This window comes from Chlorocebus sabaeus, chromosome 21 (assembly GCF_047675955.1).
Source record: "Chlorocebus sabaeus isolate Y175 chromosome 21, mChlSab1.0.hap1, whole genome shotgun sequence".
Classification (NCBI taxonomy): domain Eukaryota; kingdom Metazoa; phylum Chordata; class Mammalia; order Primates; family Cercopithecidae; genus Chlorocebus; species Chlorocebus sabaeus.
Window position 1 is genome coordinate 7481168 of NC_132924.1, and position 20715 is coordinate 7501882.

A 20715-nucleotide genomic window follows, 5' to 3' on the forward strand; every position below is an offset into this window, starting at 1 on the left:
TGATCAAAAAAACAAAAACAGAAAAAAGAATATTTAGAAAGCATCTCTGCAGATGATGTAGTTTTTGTTTGTGTGTTTGTTTTTGTTTTTGTTTTTTCTTTTAGATAGAGTTTTGCTCTTGTTGCCCAGGCTGTAGTGCAGTGGTGTGATATCGGTTCACTGCAAACTCTGCCTCCCAGATTCAAGTGATTCTCCTGCCTTAGCCTCCTGTGTAGCTGGGATTACAGGCGCCTGCCACCACACCCTGCTAATTTTGTATTTTTAGTAGAGATAGGGTTTCAACATGTTGGCCAGGCTGGTCTCGAACTCCTGACCTCAGGTAGTCTACCCCTCTGCCTCCTAAAGTGCTGGGATTACAGGTGTGAGCCACCGTGCCCGATGTAGTTTTAATGCCAGTTTTTGCATTGCATGCTCCATTACTGCAGCCTGTCCCCAGATGAGTACCTGCTTGCCTAAAGCATGATTACAGGCGCTGCACTGCAAGGGAGACAGTAGTGAGGATGAGTCACTCTGATCATTTATTTTGGCTGCATGGAGGTAAGAGGAAGGAAACATTGCAAGAGGGAACAAGATATCGCTAATACAAAAATGCTTCTTTTTACTTGTCAGCTGAGATTCCACACATAGTGAGGTTTCGTTTTCATCACACAAATGTTTGAGGAAGAAAAATTCCTGACAAGTCATATTAAGACTGTAAAATATTTTATTAAATATTAGTATTTCATTAAAGAAAGAAATGGTAATGTCAAACATTATATGAGAAAGAAACAAATAGCTCAATGCAAATGAAAATTTGATCAAATGCATACAAATTAGAAACATTTTAAAATATGTTAATTAAAATTACAGGCTTTATTTCCATTTCATGATTTACTATCCTGGAATGCTGTTCACATGTAATGAAGGAGGTACTATTAAACAAAAGCATTGAAAAATAAAATCCCGTTTACTTATAGGCAGTGGTCAGAACAAATCACTTTGCTTCGGATTCCCGACTGCAGTACTTGGCAGCTGTTATTAAGAGCCTCACATCCTTTCCTCACATCTTCCCACAACTCAGTTCTTTTTCTCATTGTTCTCTGCATTCCAACCCATGCACTTCATCATTCTCACATCTGACGCATCAGCACAGAACAGGGCATTCTAGGTGCAGGTCAGCAGAAGTGTCCTGAAATGGAGCGTAATGTTCCTGCTTCATGACATTATGTCCATATTGTAGCTCAAAAGTGTATTAGTTTCCTTTTGGCTCAAGTCTTCAGACAAACTAATATGTACATTATTTGGCCTCCAATAAAATCACGACTTTTAAAACTTTGCCAGTATATCTTAACATATTAAAATTTACATACTCTCAAATAATGACATGAATTATTTATTGTTCCAGGTATTTGAAATCATATAGGTTAGCAAGGAAAATATTTTGTATATTAAGTATATGACATATTATTATATACTAAATCAAGAGTATTATTGTTGCTGTTGGAAAAATGCTATATATGATGAGAGTATTAAACAGGGTAAATGCACATAAATTTTTCCTTTTCCTTCCACAGTATAGACCTCCCTTTGAAGACTGGCAACCTGGCAAGGGAGATTATTTTCCAAACTCTTGAAAACATGTGAGGACTCATAATCTGTTACATCAATAGAACTTGAAGAGAATTGAAGAATATCACTTCTGTGCCAGGGAGCCTAACGGAAGAGGTTAGGCTCTTCCATTAGGCTCCACCCTCTTTCCTCATCCAACAGCTGGATGGAAGGATACCAAGGCTTTAGGAGAAGACAAAATCCCATGATGGGAGAGGCCTGAGCACCTCACAGTGTGTGAAAACCAAGTCCTCACCAGGAACACATGCAGTAGGCCTATGTGTGCAAGGCATTCATCTCCATTGTTGGAGCTGACCTTTTGGGTTATTTTGTAACGGCAGTTAAAATTACCTTGTTAACACAACAGAACACTGTCAAAGGAATGCTCTATGGTGCCAACCCACTATTACCTTGAAACAGAGATTACCTCACATATTGGTCAAAAGTCTCCAGAGAAACAGCAGCAATAGGATATATGTGATTTTCATAAATAGATAGATAGATGGATAGATAGATAGATAGACAGACAAATAAATAGACAACTAGACACAGATAGACAGACAGACAGAGATATAAATAGATAGATAGACAACTAGACACACCAATAGATAGACAGAGATAGATAGATAGACAACTAGATACAGACAGACAGATAGAGATGGTGGATGGATAAATAGATATATATATATAGATCTAGATAGATATAGATAAATAGATAGATAGAGATATAGATAGATATAGAGAGATAGATGGACAGCTAGACAGACAAATAGACACAGATAGATAGACAAATAGATAAATAGATTGATAGATATAGATGGACAGATAGACAAACAGACATAGAGAAAAACAGATAGATAGATAGATAGAGATAGACAGATAGACAAATAGACATAGAAAGACATAGAAAGATAGATAGATAGACAAATAGACATAGAGAGATAGACAGATAGACAAATAGACATAGAAAGACATAGAAAGATAGATAGATAGACAAATAGACATAGAAAGATAGATAGATAGACAAATAGACATAGAAAGATAGAAAGATAGATAGATAGATAGATAGATAGATAGATAGATAGATAGATAGATAGCTATTTTAAGGATCAGATTGGCTTATGTAGCTATGGGGCTGGCAAGTCCCACATCTGCGAGGTAACCTGACATCTGGGAACTCAGCAGGATTTCTGTGGTAAGATCTGGAGGCAGAAATCCTTCTTCTCCGAAAGCCTCAGTTTTTGCTCTTAAGGTCTTTGATGGGTTGAATGAAGCTCATCTGCATTATCAAGGATGATTTTTATTTTACTTAAAGTCAATTGATTGTAACATTTATAAAATACCTTCAGAGCAGCATTTGGATTAGTGTTTGACCAAAGAACTTGACGCCATAACCTGGACAAGTTGACACATGAAATTAACCATCTCACCCCCTCCACCACTAGCACACACAGAGGGCCAACTCCATCCTTACCTTTGATCATGTAGGAATGGGCACCTGACCCTGGGAAAATCCAGCTGGGGCCGGTGATGTACATCTTGTAACCTAAAAGGAAAAATATACGTTTTACCCAAAGTATTTTTTGCAGTAATTTTCAACTGGGAAATATGAAAGCTGGGTAAACAAACAGGAAGGCAAAAGGTGGAAGCCTGTGTAATTTTAAGACAGCACCAAGACAATCAAACTTATGTACCAATCGGCATTATGAGGAAGCAGCAAATAGAAGGTGTTCAACTACCGAAAAGAGCCTGGCTTCAGAGAGCATCAGAGATGACATAAGGTAAAAATGGAGACACCAGGAAGAAGGATGGTGATGCTGTCTCAATGCTAATTGCAGCTTCCATGAAATTTATCATAACTGAAGATTTATTTTCAAATAACCTGTATATCCTGAAAGCAACCGCTAGTGCCCAACTAGTGATGGCTTGGGTATCTGCTTTTCTTTTAAACAAAAAATGCTAACTAAGAGAAGCCAATAGGAAAGCTTTGCTAGAGGAAGTGTTGTTTAATCTCAAGTTTGAGAAATAAATGGGCACAGTAAACAGAGGCAAAAGTTCAAACACATTGTGCATTTTCCTCCCATTCCAGTCTGTGCTCCACTTCACAAGGAAAAAGGGAGGGAAGGTCCAAAAAAGAATTCTAAGGAGGGTATAATTTATGCTGTCAGCAATAGGAAGCCATTGAATAAATTTTAATCCCTGGGAGATAGACTGTTGACACTGATTAATCTTGAGTGAGTACAGGGTAGAAGTCATTCAGTTTTCACTTAAAAAAAAATTATTTATTTATTTATTTGTTTGTGTTATTTATTTATTTATTTATTTATTTATTTATTTATTAATTTATGTATTTATTTTGAGAATACTTTTACTCTTGTCACCCAGGCTGGATTGCAATGGCAAAACCTTGGCTCACTGCAACCTCTACCTCCTGGATTCAAGCGATTCTCCTGGCTTAGCCTCCTGAGTAGCTGGGATTACAGGCACCCCCACCATATCCAGCTAATTTTTTGTATTTTTAATAGTGACAGAGTTTCACCACATTGTCCAGGCTGGTCTCAAACTCCTAACCTCAAGTGATTCCCGCCTCGGCCTCCCAAAGTGCTGGTATTACAGGCATGACCCACTGTGCCTGGCTCAGTTTTCACTTTTAAAAATAATTGTCAATGGATTTTCTGTGAAGTAAGCATGTATTTTTTAAGTAAATACAATCAAAACAAAAATTTTTTACTTATTTTTGTAAAATATGATACAAAGGTAAAAAGCAAAAAAGTCGAATGGTAAAAATGTAAGCAATGCCTTTAGAATTAATGAATGTAGATTCAAAGCAACCAAAATGTCAGACTGGATTTGCTTAAGATCCTTCTGGAATGTGTGGCTAGATTGTGGGGGTGTAGAGATGCACACAAGCTGAAGCATGAGTTAGAGTTGGCACCACAGTTTAGGCTGACCCAAGGCCATGGAGAGCCAGTCTGCGTTTAGGGCTGATCCGGAGGATGACAGATACAAAGCATGTCAGGTAGGCTTGATGATGCTTTCCACCAGCTACAGTGTGGGAGGAATGACAAAGGAAAGCTAAACATGGCTTCCAAGTTCCTGAGTTCAGCAATTAAGCCAATATTAATTATTTCTCTCAGAACATAAATGCAAATATGTTATGGATAGCCTACTTTAAAAGAAAAGGCAATAGGGTTGTTTTGAATTGAACAAACACATATAAATTCTCAAGTAATTAGGAATAAGAACTGGAATTACAAACGTTTTTAAAACGTTTTAAAAGATTAAGACAGTTGCCCTCAATGGTGCTCTAAAATTTTGTTTACGAGAGAGCATATATGGGGGTTTATGGTTGTAATATGAGGAGGGAAGAGAGAATACCACAAGCTGCTCCTTGCTTACTTTTTATTCTTTTCGACAATTCCAGGGAATTACTGGATATTGAGTTGCTTGGATACTACCATGTGAAACGCAGACCTGCCGTGACCCCCATTTAAGTAGTGGAAGTTGGAGAACTGCACCTCTGGAGTTGGCTGAACTTCAAATCAAACTGCCTGAAACCAGAACTCTAGTGCTGACTAGTTACGTATGTTCTGCTTGCTAGTGTCTTGATTGGAACACACTCCATTTTAAGTCATCTACATTTAACATAAATATTTAATCAAAGTTGTCAAGTGTGCTTTGAAGTATCAGGCAACAGTCGTTATTCAACTCAGGTGTCTAGACTAATCAAACTTTAAGAAAGAGTGCAACATTTGTAATGACACCATCATTTTATTGAACCATTCCAGTTAAATTTGATTTCAGTGCAAAAATCACAACATTTGCTTTTCTCTGATAGAAATGCAGCTCAGAACTACAATTTTCATTTTGATTGAAGGGTATACAGCTTGTGGTGTTTTGGGCTCCACATGAAATTCAAAACTATGTGACTCTCATTCAGACCCACATTCCATGACCCTTCCTCTAAATTGAGAAAGGAAAGGGGAAACTTTTTTGACATCAATTCTCTACCTCCCCACCTCTGTCAGGCTAAATTTCTGCTTTGCTGAAAGAGGTAAATCTTTTGCTAAAGCTGTTGAACTGCACAGATAATATCTCCAAAATATTATTCTCAAAATATCAAGAGAATGATGTTATTGGAGGTTATATTATCCTTCACTGATTCCCAGAGTTGAGGTGAAGATTAAGTTAGATGGTATACATGGATGCTATTGATGGAATCACTATTAGAAAAAAAGAAACTATAAAAATGTTCAACTTCCATTACAACGTTATTGAAAAGAGCATACGTTTGTTTGTTCCAGTAACTTTTCTGAAATTCTTTAAAGAACATATTTGATTATATTGAGATATATACTTTTTGTTATTGCCTGACTCATGAAAGAGGTACCTTTGGACATTTTAAAAGTATATGAGTTTACAGTACGAACAGATTGTTAAAACTGGGTTGCTTTGGTTTGGGGCAGAATTATTATTAAATAGTGGTAAAAATGAAAATCAAAAGAATGTTTTCAAACCTAAGTAGAGAAGGTTTGTTGTAATTTTCCAGCAATAAGTCCCAGGAGAAAGCCTTGCCCAAGATTTAGCCAATGGGGCAATTGCTCACTCGAGGCCTTGGTTTTTTTCTAGCCCAAGTGTATTTCTGTGACCAGTGCACGGGGTAGTGTGACAGGAGGCAGCCAGCCAGATAAAGCTATGGTGGTAAAGTAATGACATCAGGTTCAGAGAAGGAAAACTGCATATACTCATATGGAACAACCAGTAAATAGATCAGATCCCAAACAGCATTATTCACAAGCCACATGCAGAGATCGTGCTCAGCATTGGGCCACATGTTCTACCCTGCCAGGTACAGGCATTCCTGCTCAGTCAATTGAGGTCGGATGTCTTCCATCAGAGGGGAGTGTGGTCCTCAGGTCCCCAGGAAGTCGTCTGAAATCAACAACAGAAAACAGAAAGTAGGCTGGTGGCATCTGTGGGTTCTAACGTGCAAAACTCTAAAATCCAAATGTATGAAAGTCCAGAATTGTCTGTAAGTTTGAGGCAAAGCTGAAGAGGAGATCGAATGACTAAGAGTGGGTAAGCTGGTGTCACCAGGTCAGGAACCGAAGATGACGTGGCAGTGAAGATGTGTCCTGCAGGGCTGGGGCTGGGCAGACGTGGAGAGGAGGAGTCGCAAAGCTGGACATGCATGCAGCCAGAAGCTTAGGTTTCAAAAGGCAACATTTTTTAAGATGTGGTATAATTTTGTTGGCCAGTTTTAAGCTGTTTTCTCTAAATTGTGTAAGCTTCGGCAGATCCCCTAAACCTAGATACAGCCCTGAGTACATGTGTCTGGAGAGGATTGAGTGTTTGCAGGATGAGAATAAAGCAACTCACATCAGACTGTAGCCTCTTAAGGGCAAGGTATCCCACCAGTGCCTGTAAACAGCCGGCTTCTACAGAGACATAATGTGGACATTGACTTTATCTGTAATGTATTCTGTAATTTAAGTTAATATTTACCATTTTTATCAACCTTGGCTTGAGGACTTTAGGCCACAGTGAAATGGCAGATTTAAAATAATGTACAATACTGGGCAATTTAGATGAAACATTTTATTTTCCATATTAAATTTAAAGGACAGGTTGACTGTCCCTTATCCAAAATGCTTAAGACCAGAAGAAGTATTTTCAATTTTGGATTTTTTTTTTTATATTGGAGTATTTGTATTATCCTTCCTGGTTGGGCATTCTGAATCCAAAAATCCAAAATCTGAATTGTTCCAATGAGTATTTTTATTTTATTTTATTTTTTTTTGAGAGCCTTCTTGTCAGTACTCAGAAAGTTAGAATTTTGTACCATTTCAGACTTGGGGTTTTTGGATTTGGACTATTCAACCTGTACCAATTTTGTACCTGCTACTATCCTACAATCTCATGTCTCCTCTTCCCTTGTGTGGCCAGCAGACTGTGAGTAAAAAATCCATGGGGTATTTCTGTGTTCATGCATTTGTGGGATGATTCATCCCTAAAAGACAGCTCAAGGCCTCTTCAAGAATCCTCCAACTTTTTTATTTCCTGAAGTTCTATATATTTTCATTTGCTCCTGAAAAAGCAAACTAAATTTTATGATTTGCTGTTCATTGAAGCGTGTATTTTTCTCTGGAACATTGTCATATGAGTGTGTGTGTATGCATGGGTATGCATAGTTTACACTGTGCAATTTGTTTGTTGACTTATGTTAGTGTATTTCTGTTTTAATAGTTCCATGGAGCAGATGTCTTAATTATATCAGGCTGATTCATACATTTGACATTTTGTATTTTACACAAACTTAGTGGTAATGGTGATCTATTTTTTCTTAATTTTAGGTCACTGAAAATTAGATTTGATTTTCGTAGTTCAGAGAGTAACTCCTTTATCAAGTTTGATATAAAGTGTTTCTTGATATCAAACAAAAATTATCAATATTGACCTTACATGTTTAGAGAATTGTTTTGGAATTTAATAAATATTTTCAAAAATCATAGGTAGATTTTACCAAGTATGTATATACACAGCCCTATATGATTTTGTTATTGATGCACTTTCTGAATGGCTTATTCCCACGCATTTTGAGAATGAAAGTTTTAGACACATTAAAAAAAAAAACTAAGCAGTAGAATCCTATTGACTTGTCAGCCAAAGATGAACTCATTTTCTTCAACTCCTAATGCTCACTGACTAAAATCCTTTTTTTTTTCCAAAAAGTCAAGGACTAAGAAAAGATGTTTTTCAAGAAACACTGCAAGTTACAGGTTAGAGAACATGTAATCAATCCGATGATTGGAGATAATCCTATTACAACAACAATCTTATCTTGGTTGTTTCCCAACAGGAATGAAAGAAAATCTAAGTGAAATAAATCCCAAAAATTTAAATGATAAACTTACATTTATTGAAATAGTAACTCAAAAAATAGATCGAACTTAATGAGTATTTTGTGCTAGTTGCTAGGGATACAAAGATGATTAAAATAAACTCATATTAAAATCTGTTAAACCTGTAAAGTAAAATGAATTAAAATCTGTTCTTTGAAGAGTTAGATAAATGGGCAAAATAATAATTAGTGTAGGAAAAGTGATAGTTTTGGGTTAGGGTAGGTATGTAGGGAAACACTTCTCAATTTCTACTCTAAGTTTCTCACTTACTCTCCAAATGTCAATGTGCCTTAGGATTTTATCCCTGGCCATTTTTCCTTTACAGACCATTAGCAAGTCTTGTGTGAGATTAGTCTTAATTGGCAGCTGTAAGCTGAGAGTGTCCATATCTCTATCTCCAGCCCAGATTCTCTGCTAAGGGCCAGTCTCACATATTCCACCTTGCATTAGCCATCTGCCAAGTAGACAGCCTAGACCCCTTTCATGTTCATAATGGAGAAACAGAACTCATGTCCAATTCTTTCTCTCAAATTTATGTCCTCTCTGGTCTCAATAATTTATTCATTCTACACACACACACACACACACACACACATGCAAACATGCACACATATATAACTTATGTTGGATCCAGAATAAGTTATTAAGAATAAAAGTTTAACAGAACAAAATATGCATTCATGGAGCTTATAATTTTTTTTTATACAAAACTAAATTATCAGTCACTTTTCTGATAAATAATTTGAATTGTGGAGTGTTCTAATCAAACCTAATCAAGACAAGTAATAGTCATCCAGGTTACTTAGCAGACATATTACTAGCTTTGATTGGGAAGTGCAGAAAGAACTCTTTAGTAAGTTGTATTCCAGTGATCAATCATCCCCCATCATATTTTATTATAATTGCAACCCTTATCATATCTGTGATTATTTGGATAATTTATTTGTTTACTCCAATGGTTCTCAAAGTGTATCCCATGTATTCACAACACTTTCAACAAGTTTACAAAAATTGAAAACAATTTTTAATTATACTAAGCCATCGCACTCTGTGATGGCTCAGTGCATGTTGGTGCAGAGGCAGCAAGCTGTACTAGCAGCTCATTGAACTCTTCATTTGCAATATTTGCAGTAAAACAAATAAATAAATACATAAAGCCAGTTTTACTTAAGAATGTCTGTTGGCTGTGAGTGGTGGCTCACGCCTGTAATCCCAGCACTTTGGGAGGCCGACGTGGGTGGATCATCTGAGGTCAGGAGTTCGAGACCAGCCTGGCCAACATGGCAAAACGTTGTCTCTACTAAAAATACAAAAATTAGTCAGGCATGGTGGTGAGCACCTGTAATCCCAGCTACTCAGGAGGCTGAGGCAGGAGAATCGCTTGAACCTGGGAGGTGGAGGTTGCAGTGAGATGAGATCATACCACTGCACTCCAGCCTAGATGACAGAATGAGAATCTGTCTCAAAAAAAAAAAAAAAAGTCTCATGATGAAGCACAGAAAGTTAATTTCCCTGTATTTTGAGCTATTAGTACTGGTATTATTAATGTCCTGTGCTATGAAATAGAAGTCTGTGTTAAATACTTCCACAGCATACCAGAGCATGATGGAATTCTTGAGGAAAAGTGCTCGTGAAATTAAGTTGTGAGCTGGACTACAGACTTTTTCATAAAGAATTATCTTTGCTTGAATAAATGACTGAAGATTCTTTATTTTTTTGAAAATGAATAAAGCGAGCCTATCATAAAACTGATGGTATTTTGTTGCCAATAATAAAATTAAAGCTTTGTATTTGCTACCGTCGACAGCTTCCCAAGATTTAAAGTCTTTTTGATGATATTTGAGATGATACTAACAAATCCGATTATATATATAGCGTAATCAAATGTGTCAACATTTGGAAGATCTTCATAAACCTGTGATTCATTATTTTTCAAATGACTAATACATGATTTTACAGAATCATGAATGGGTAAAAGATCCATTCAAAGTGCAAGATGAAAGGATTTGTATATAACGGAGTCTGGAAATTTCACTGATATGACTTCAGATCCCACATTGCAATTCATCTTTATGAAGCTACCTCCCTTCAGTGTAGTATCAAATAATAACTGAAAGGTTATTAAAATATGCCTACCCTTTCCAAGGTAGATTTTCTTTATATACTTCATCCAAAACAACATATAACAATATTTAACGCAGACACAGATATGAGAATCCAGCCATCTTCAATGAAAGTAGATATTACAAAAATTTGCAAAATTGTAAAACAATGACACTCTTTTTATTGTTTTAATTTCTTTAAATGGAGTTATTTTTTCATAAAAACATTTTCATGTTAATATGTAATGACTTTCTTGTTACTTATAAATAAATAAATAAAATCTTAAAATTCCACAGTGTTAATTCTGACTACAGTAAATATCAGTGGATAGAATTCACATAAACAAAAGTTTTTACAAGATCTCAATTTTTAAGAGTATAAAGTGGCCCTCAGTCCCAGGAGTTGGAGCAGTGCTCACTGGCCAAATACGCTGTCTTTCCCCATTAGAAGGTAAGGATCATGAGAACAGGGACCTTGCCTGCCTGCCACCTCTTTTATCTCCACTTTGTGGAACACGGCTGGCAAATAGCACTGAGAAGAATTTCTTCAGCTGTCCATGCTTGCACATTTGGTTTTAATTCACCACACCCCAGTAAATATTGACCTGCAGGCCAGCAGCTTCTTTCCAGCTATTGGCTGAGTCATTTTTACATGCCATGTCCAGGCCACTCAAATATCTTTTCTTCTTCCCTGGGCTAATCAAGTTCTCATAGAGCACATGAAAGCCAGGAAAGATGAGATGATATTTTAAAGTTCTACAAATATTATTTCTTTATTTAGGAAAAATGTACCTGCTGATGATCAGCCACAAAAATGGAATCCAAACTTGATTGGAATACTTTAAATTACCCTGCAGTTTTTAAACATAGGGTCCTGGCAGAACTTTTTTTTTTTTTTTTTTTTTTTTCCGAGACACAGGCACGCTCCGTCGCCCAGGCTGGAGTGCTGTGGCGCAATCCTGGCTCACTGCAAGCTCCGCCTCCCGGGTTCACGCCATTCTCCTGCCTCAGCCTCCCGAGTTGCTGGGGCTACAGGCGCCCTCCACCGCACCCGGCTAATTTTTTGTATCTTTAGTAGAGACGGGGTTTCACCGTGTTAGCCAGGATGGTCTCCATCTGCTGACCTCGTGATCCGCCCGTCTCGGCCTCCCAAAGTGCTGGGATAACAGGCATGAGCCACTGCACCCGGCCGGCAGAACTTTTAAGAATTAACTATATTTGCCAATTTCTTTGTCTAATTATATTGAAGATCGTATTTACTTTTCCTACCTTTGTATATTGTGGATTTGTAAGGATTGCCTTTCTGAGAGTTGTCACTTTTTATCAGTTGAAACTTCAGAAATGGTGCAGGCTCTCTTAATATATTCCTATTGAAAATTACTCTGCAGTGGTGTTGTAACCACAATTAATTGTTTGCAATTTGATTTGGGATCCACAGGAGGAAAAGGTGAAACATGATTTCCAAGTAGTTATGTTTACCATTATGGTTTAGTGACATGTATTAGCCATACAAATGCAAAAGCGACATAACCTAGGGACCAGATTCTAGTACTTTATGCATAGAAGCAGCCAAGTGATTCTCATTAATGTTTACAGAAGTCAAACCCACCGTAAACCTTAAGGCAATGATTAGAACATATTGCCTGGTGTTCTTACAAGTAAACACCATCTAAGAGAGAGTAGTTTGGTATATGAATTTCAAAAATGACTGTTATTCATGTGAACACCCATTGGAGATCAAAGTGCATCTAAGCACAAATAAAAGTTTCTTAGTTTTAACTAGTAGTTAGGAGTTTTTAAAAGCTGTAACTCAGTAGAGAATGTTTAAGCAGAATGATGATCACAAAACTAGTAGCACATATCTGCTGCAGTGACTAAATATATCTACGACCTAATTTCTTTTTCCTTAAATCTGAAATATTGACAGATTTTCTACTATGTACTTGAGACTCAGAGTAGTATTACACGTAAGTTGCTAAGTGTAGGGTGATTATTTTTTAAATGTCTCTCCTAGAAAGCTAAAAGGAACAGAAAGAAAGTCACAAAAATAACTGTTTATAAACTGTGTACTTAAAAGGAAATTTGATTCTGGCCTTTTGCCTGGCTGAGAATAAGCTGGGAAGTTGTTACTCCATCCTAACAACAGGTGAAAAGCTGAATGAACTGAAAATCAACAGTCCTTCTTAGACCCACAGAAAAGTGAGGTCTCAGGACAAACCACTATGCCTAAAAGTGGAGAAACAGACAAACAGGTAATGAGAATCACAGCATAGTGAAGCAGAAATCTCTGTAGGAAACAGTACCAGATACTTCATGTTATACTTTCAACAAAAAATTACAAGGCATACTAAAAGGCAAAACATACAGCTTGAAAAGACAGAACAAGCATCAGAACCAGACTCAGATATGGCAAGGATGTGGGAATTATAAGGCTAGAAATATGAAAGAATAATGTTAAAGTCTTTGTTGGAAAAAGCAGGCAACATCCAAGAACAGATGGGCAATGTAAGCAGAGAGTTGGACATTCTAAGCAAGAATTAAGTAAATTCTAGAATCAAAAACGCTGTCACAGAAAAATTTTAAATTCTTTTAATGGGCTGGACATGGCTGCAGAAAGAATTTCCATACTTGAAGATATGTCAATAAGAACTTCCAAAATTGAAAAGTAAAGCAAAAAAAAAAAAAAAAAAAGACTGAAAAAATTAAAATAGAATATTAAAGGATTTGAGACAATTACAAAAGGCATAACATACAAACACAGGGAATGCAAGAAGAAAAAGAAAGAGAAAAAGGAACAGAAGAAATATTTGAAATAATAATGACTAAGAACTTCACCAATTAATGTGACACCAAGCCACAATTTCAGGAAGTGAAGAGAACACCAAGTAGGACAAATGCCAAAAAGAAAAAAAAGGACAAGAAGAGAGAAGGAAAAAGCCCTACACTTATATTCAGGCGTATAATATTCAAACTGCAGAAAATTCAAAATAAAGAAAAAATATTGACTGAAGTCAGAGGGAAAAATATCTTATTTATAGATGAGTAATTATAAGAATTACATCAGACGTCTCAGAAACCAGGCAAGCAAGAAGAGAGTGAAAAATTCAAAGTATTGAGGAAAAACCACCAGTCTGTAATTCTGTACCATGCAAAATTACCCTTCAAAAATGAAAGAGAAATAAAAACTTTCTCAGACAAACAAAAACTGAGGGAGTGTATTGTCAGTAGACCTGCCTTGAAAAAAGTGTCTTTTAAAAAAGTTCTTTAGAGATAAAAAAAATTATATGGATCAGAAACTTGGAGCTACATAAAGAAAGGGAAGCTTTAGGGAAGAAATCAGTGAAGATAAAATAAAATCTTCTATTGCCTTATTCTCAATTGAGCTAACAGACAACAGTTTGTTCAAAATAATAATAACTGATACATTCTATGATTATAGCTTATGTGTAAGTGAAATGAATGAGGGTAATGATACATGGCATGGGAAGGAGGAATTAGGAATATAATACTCTAATACACATATAAAACATGTAAAATAGAATGTCGCTATAATATTCCTTTAACATAAGAACACGTGCCAGGTGTTGTAAGAGAGTTAAACAGTGAGAAGTGATTTAAATTGGGTGGCTAGGGAGGGCCTCTCCAGGGAAGGGTATTTAGGATGAGACTGGAAGGATGCATCAGTTGGCCAGATGGAGAGCTATGAAGAGTGTTGTGAGCAGAAGCGAGACAATGTATCAAGTACCATGCATTTTGCCTCATGAGAGACACCGAAATAGAAAGAAGCTGTGAGATACAGAAAAGGAGCCCAGGGCAAGCTGGAGAAGGAGGTCGATTCAGTTCCCGCAAGGACTTTTAGGTAATGGGATGCTGGTGTGTTGAATTTTATGAGATGTGTTGACCATGGGTATGACATGATCTTAGTTATGTTATAAGATAATTATGTTTGCTATGTGGAGGATTGATTAATTGTGACAAAGCAAGATTGAAAGTACAAAGAGCAATGAAGAAACTACTGTGTAATTTCTGTGAAAGGTAGTAGCTATTTGCTCTAGGTACTTACAAGTGGTATGGAAAAAAGTGAATAGATTTACACACACATACACCTAACATAAAAACAGAATTGTTATTTCTTGACTTGTAAATTTCTAGCCATATTAGTTTTACTATAACATCAGCATAGAAGAATCAGGTGACGAAGATCAAATTTGAAGACTCTAGAGCGTGCTCAGGCCCTATCACAAAGTAATGGTAAATAATACTTTGTTCTCGAACAAAATAACTGGAACTTTCAGTTTGGTTGTAATTTCAGTAGCATAGGTTTTAAGTAAAATCTGTCTTTCTAGATAATCTCTGAAATCATCTTTTTCTTTCTTTGAGAATCTGCCTTTTAAAACTCTATTTCAAGGTTCTCTCTCATTTTCTTCTATTGGTGACATGGCCTCCTTTTCTGTCAAGGAACCAACTGTTCTAAATTTCTTGAATCCCTGCCAATATCTTTGAATCTTCCAGATTTAACCATTTACCTTTATCTTCATATGTTGCTGTTCCTACATACCTTCAATGAATTTTAAATGATGTAGTATTTTGCTTAAGTCCATGCTGCAATAAATACCCTGGTACATGTCCCCGATGCACTTGTGCAAAACATCCCTAGGATATCTCATTGAGCAATTCTCAGCTGGCTCCAGGAATTCAGAAAATACTATCCTGCTGTCTCTGGCTTCCATTAGTATATTGGGAAGCCCATTGTTGGTCTAATTACCACTCTTCTACGGGAAATCTCTGTTCTCTTGGCTGTTTTAAATTATTTTCTTTGCTTTGCTTATTTTGTAGTTTTATTCTGTTCTTTCATGTACCTGGTGTGATGTTTGTTAGCTTTCCTGAATTTAAAGATTCATTTTGCTCATTAATTCTAAACAATTCTCACGTGTTACCTCTTAGACTATGATCCCACTCCATCCCTATCTTTTTTCTTTCCTTCTAAAACTCGGATGAGGAGTATGTTTGACCTTTTCATTTTCTCTCCTATACCTTTCCATCTCTCTTTTATATGCTTATTTCCTTATCTTTGGGTTGCGTTCTACATAATTTCTTCAACTCTAACTTCCAATTCAGTAATTGTCTCAGATGCTGTTTATTATATTGCTAGACATTCTGCTATGCTCAATTCCTAGTCTGCCTTTTCATTTTTAATCAAAACCTTTGTTTATTTAAAAATCATATTGAGGAATCTTACTGTATAATCTATAACTGATCACTCAGAGACCTTCTGTGATGCTCAACCATAAAGAAAAACCTATAGACACACTGAAAATAGAGTATCCTTACAGTTGCCTCAGAGGAAAGTCCTGTGCATAATTTCTGCCCGCAGAATTAAATTCTGACCCTTCCACTTACTAGTGAGGTGATTTTGAAAAATTTGTTGACCATTCTGAGTCTTAGTCTTAGTATCTGTGTAAGGTAGTATTAGTTCCTATCTCCAAAGAATGCGGTGATGATTAACTTAGCAAACATATATTCAGTTTTCAGAACAGAACATGGAAAACAGAAAATATATTTGCAAAAAGGAAATATGAGGAAAAAGAATCAGCAACTGATTTTTTTAAATGTCATTTAAAAGCTACAGCTTTCTCTAACAATGGCTCATTGGCTCTGTTAGCCTTTAGAAATAACTACATAGCAAATCACTAACAGAGGAACAATTAAGTCAGATTGTGAGTCACTCATTACTGCAGAAAAAATTAAATTGAAATTTTTAGAAAAAGCTATATGACAAAAAAATTACCCTTTATTAAAATGTGAGAATATCTGCAACATTTAGATGGGAAATCAATAATACATGCTAAGTCAAGCCATTGCTATGGCTGCTCACAATCCACGCTGAGGTAGAATGCCCCTATGTGGGTTCTGGGAAAGAGGTTTGTTATTCGGTAGTGATGACAGCCGGGGGCCGCAGAGAAGGGAGAGACATCAAATGAGAAATGCATCCTCCACTCGTGGGCTGGGAAATGTACTTCAACACTGCAACTGTTGTTGTTTGCCCCGATTTAGCTGTGCTGGACATTAGAAGCAGGGGCCAGATACCTCACACCCACAGGGAATATACCTGAGTCTGCTTTGCAAGAAACTCAACTTTAGATTCAAACAGCACAATTATCAAAATAGAAAACAAAGTTAAAATTCTTCCCAAAACAAATATCTTGCCCAGATGGTTTTATAGGTGATATTTTTTAAACCAAACATCCAATACACAAATACTTAGAATTTTATGTAAATTCTTCCAGAGAATACAAACAAAAATACGCAGCAATTTTATGAATGTAAAAGACGCCACTCTTAGGTAATTAGTGTGAGGGATTTATAGTGTCTGTGTCCCAGTAGAAATATAAAAGAATGTTTGTGGCAACATTGGTTGCCATGGCCTCCAGGGGAAACAGTTCAAATGTCTAACAAGTGATGAATAAATTTTGGTTTATTGACATAATATATCCAGAGGGGAAAATGGTGAATCGAAGTTAGACATCAGCCTGGACAAACTCAGAAATCTAATGTTGGGGAACAGAAAAAGAAAGTCACAGAAGGCCTGGGCATGGTAGTCCCAGCACTTTGGGAGGCTGAGGCGGACAGATTGCTTGAGCCCGGACGTTCAAGACTATCGTGGGCAACATAACAAGATCCCTTCTTTATAAAAAAGTACAACAATTAGCCGGGTATGGTGGCACGCATCTGTAGTCCTAGGTATTGAGGAGGCTGAGTTGGGGAAGACTGTTTGAGCCCAGGAGGTCAAGGCTGCAGGGAGTCCTGACTGTGCCACTGCACTCCAGCCTGGCCTGGGTGACAGAGCAAGATCCTGACTTGAAAAGAAAACACACAAAATGACTGGTTTATTGTAAAGTCCAACCAGGCAAATCTGAACAACATATTGTTTAGAGAATCATTCATAGGTGGTAAAACCTTTCAAGAAATTCAAGGGAGTATTTTAGAGGAACCTAGGCTAGCAGCTCTTTGCCCCACGGTGGGGGTGGGGAGATGATATGATGTAAGGTGTGCAGGGCAGGTTTTAAAAGAATTGGTGACTGTCATGTGCGCCCGTGTGAAGAGACCACCCAACAGACTTTGCGTGAGAAATAAAGCTTTTTAATCACCTGGGTGCAGGCGGGCTGAGTCCGAAAAGAGAGTCAGTGAAGGGAGACAGGGGTGGGGCCGTTTTATAGGATTTGGGTAGGGAAAGGAAAATTACAGTCAAAGGGGGTTGTTCTCTGGTGGGCAGGAGTGGGGGTCACAAGGTGCTCAGTAGGGGAGATTTTTGAGCCAGGATGAGCCAGGAAAAGGAATTTCACAAGGTAATGTCATCACTTAAGGCAAGGACCGGCCATTTTCACTTCTTTTGTGGTGGAATGTCATCAGTTAAGGCGAGGCAGGGCATTTTCACTTCTTCTGTGATTCTTCGGTTACTTCAGGCCATCTGGGCGAATCCGTGCAAGTCACAAGGGATGCGATGGCTTGGCTTGGGCTCAGAGGCCTCACAGTGACATCATTTCTTAAGATGGATACATTGGTTTTAGCATCATTCTTTAAGCTTAAAATACACTAGATAAAATAATTTGTAATTTTGATATGTTTAATAATTAGAAAATAATAAAAGCTAGAGGACATTTGAAGGAAACAATTTAGACAGTTATTCCATATGTCATTACAATATTATTAAGATGCCTCTTTAGTCATTCCTGTTCTGAAATTCAAAGCATTTTTAATTTATTCAAAAGGAAAGACAAATAAAAAATATTTTGCTTACACAATTGGCTGAATGATTTGGAATACCTTTGCAGAGTGGTTTTAATTCAAATTCAAATTAAGTGGATTAACTGTGTCCTCTCTCACAGATAAATACTTCCTTTATTTCCTCCATGTTGTACTCTAAGCATTTAAACTATTTGCTTTCAGAAAGCTATTACCTTTCTTGGCTTGATACACAATTTCCAAATATTCCTGGTCATACTCGTAGATTTGAATGGGCCCAGTTGACACCCACATCTTATGTGTCTTCTGAGATACTAACTGAAGCTTGCTTCACTCTCTGACTCTACCGAGAATTCCGGTGGCTGTCAGATGAATGAACTGGAAATGCAATCATTTAACAGTGAGCCAAAATAGGCCCTTTCCCTGAAAGTGATTTTTAGAAACAGTGTTTTCTGAAGCAGAACATTCTGGAGTATACGTCCCTCAAAGCATTTGGATCCTTCAGCTTCAATGCATATCTCTCCCCAAAAGCCATTACGCACTTTGAAATTCCGGAGTGCAAAAATTTGTTGCTTATAAATAGCATATGTATCTGTTAAATATCTGCAGCTTATGGGCCTTCATTCCTTTTTTATTCTTATTGCCCTGAAGACAATTTCTAAAATGATTTTAGAGATATGGAGTAGTAAATGAGGTATTCCTGAGAGACAGCCTGAAGTGAAAGCAGTTTAGTTTGAAACGTCCCAAGTAATCATTTGGTTTTTTATATGTGCTTCAAGGTAGGTTAAGGTGGGACAAGAGAATGAGCGTTTGCTCTTGCAAATTAATTAAAATGGCAGAATCTCAGAGTTTCCTGGAATAGAATCTCATGTCAAGTTACTAAGAAACTTATAGTGCACTTTTGGCATTACAAGCCAACTATTGACAATGTGATGCAGATTTTGAATGAACAATTTGTTTTGTATTTTGACATAATATGCTTATAAAATCATAAACTATTTGTATTAAGAATTACAATATTAGTTTCAGAATTTATTCATTTTCACGTGTATTAATTTTTCAGTGATCAGCACTTAACTCTGTTTCCTGCTTTCCGGCGTGCTAACTGGTTCAAAATAAAATCGAGAGTTAATGAAAACTATGTTCTTAACATAATGGTTTGAAGTATGTAATTTTCTTCCGGTTAAAACAAAATAAGAGAAATCTTATGTGAACAGTCTATGATCTGAAACATTTGTTATGGCTTTATCTTAAAATAATTTAATGGGTTACTGTGTCTACTTCAACAGCTGCCTTGAGGCTTTGTTTGTTGTTTGTTTGTTCAAATGGCTACCATCAGTCAAAGGAGACAGGCATAGTCAGCTCATTATACAGCCTTAGCTGATGTACTAATGTAACTTCTAAGTAGGTTTAACATCACAGACTTTCAAAATGCTTAGCTATTAAACAATAATTTTTTCTTAGCTGTATTTAGAAAAAAATGAGGATTTTGATCCTTTCTATATGGAAATGATGACCTTTAGTAGAAGAAAATTCTTTTTATGTATTTACAATTACTAAACTCTACTGTTTACAAAACTGATTAGAAAATAATGTTTAAATCTGGTAGGTGGATATCTATATGCATATTTCTGAATTTGAATATGTGTGTATATATGCATAATGACAGAATAAAGTAACTTACATTTAAAATGTAACATCGATATATAATATATAACAAACATATATGAATGTAAATATAATAGATACTTAAACATATATACAAACATATAAATATAAATATAACATATACATATAAAATATATGTAAATACATATAAAATAAAAGTTTTTTTTATATATAAAGTATCTTAAAAAGAGTTTGCTTCAGGCTAAATATTTTATATGAGTATTTATATTTATATTTCTACCTTTCTCACTTTAATATATTTAAAGTGACAGTTCCTTGCTATTTTTGCATAATGTTTGAGTATTAATTTACTATTAATGTGTTATTTTCTTGGTATCTGTAATAAGAAATATATATCATTGTCTTTACCCTCAGGTCTTTATCCTGAGATAGAGTTCTTAAAATCCTTGCAGTAGGGGTGCTGGAGGAATCATTTGTTCTGTATTTGTTCTGTATTTGTTCTTTAACCCTAGTTTCTGACACAGAGCTCCTTTGTAATGTCCTGAGTGACAGGCACATCTTTTGTTCTAACAGCATGGCTCTCAGTGGGCTCCTGGATAGCCTTAGCATGAGGCCTGGTTTCCCTGGGAACCAATCACCTGTGTAATGAGGGGGTTGGAACTTTCAGCCCCACTTTCTAACCTCTAGAAAGGGGAGAGGAACTGAAGGTTGAGTTGATCATTGATGGACAATGATTTAATCAACTATGACTG

At 36.4% G+C, this 20715-nt stretch overlaps 1 long non-coding RNA gene across 1 annotated transcript; it reads right to left on the bottom strand.

Moving 5' to 3' along the window:
- Positions 1–692: 692 nt before the first annotated feature.
- On the bottom strand, positions 693–20504 carry LOC119620647 (uncharacterized). The gene is made up of 3 exons (XR_005237197.2): positions 20372–20504; positions 3062–3133; positions 693–1634 (listed from the first exon to the last, which is right to left on the bottom strand). It is a non-coding gene; the product is annotated as an uncharacterized lncRNA (long non-coding RNA).
- Positions 20505–20715: the final 211 nt, after the last annotated feature.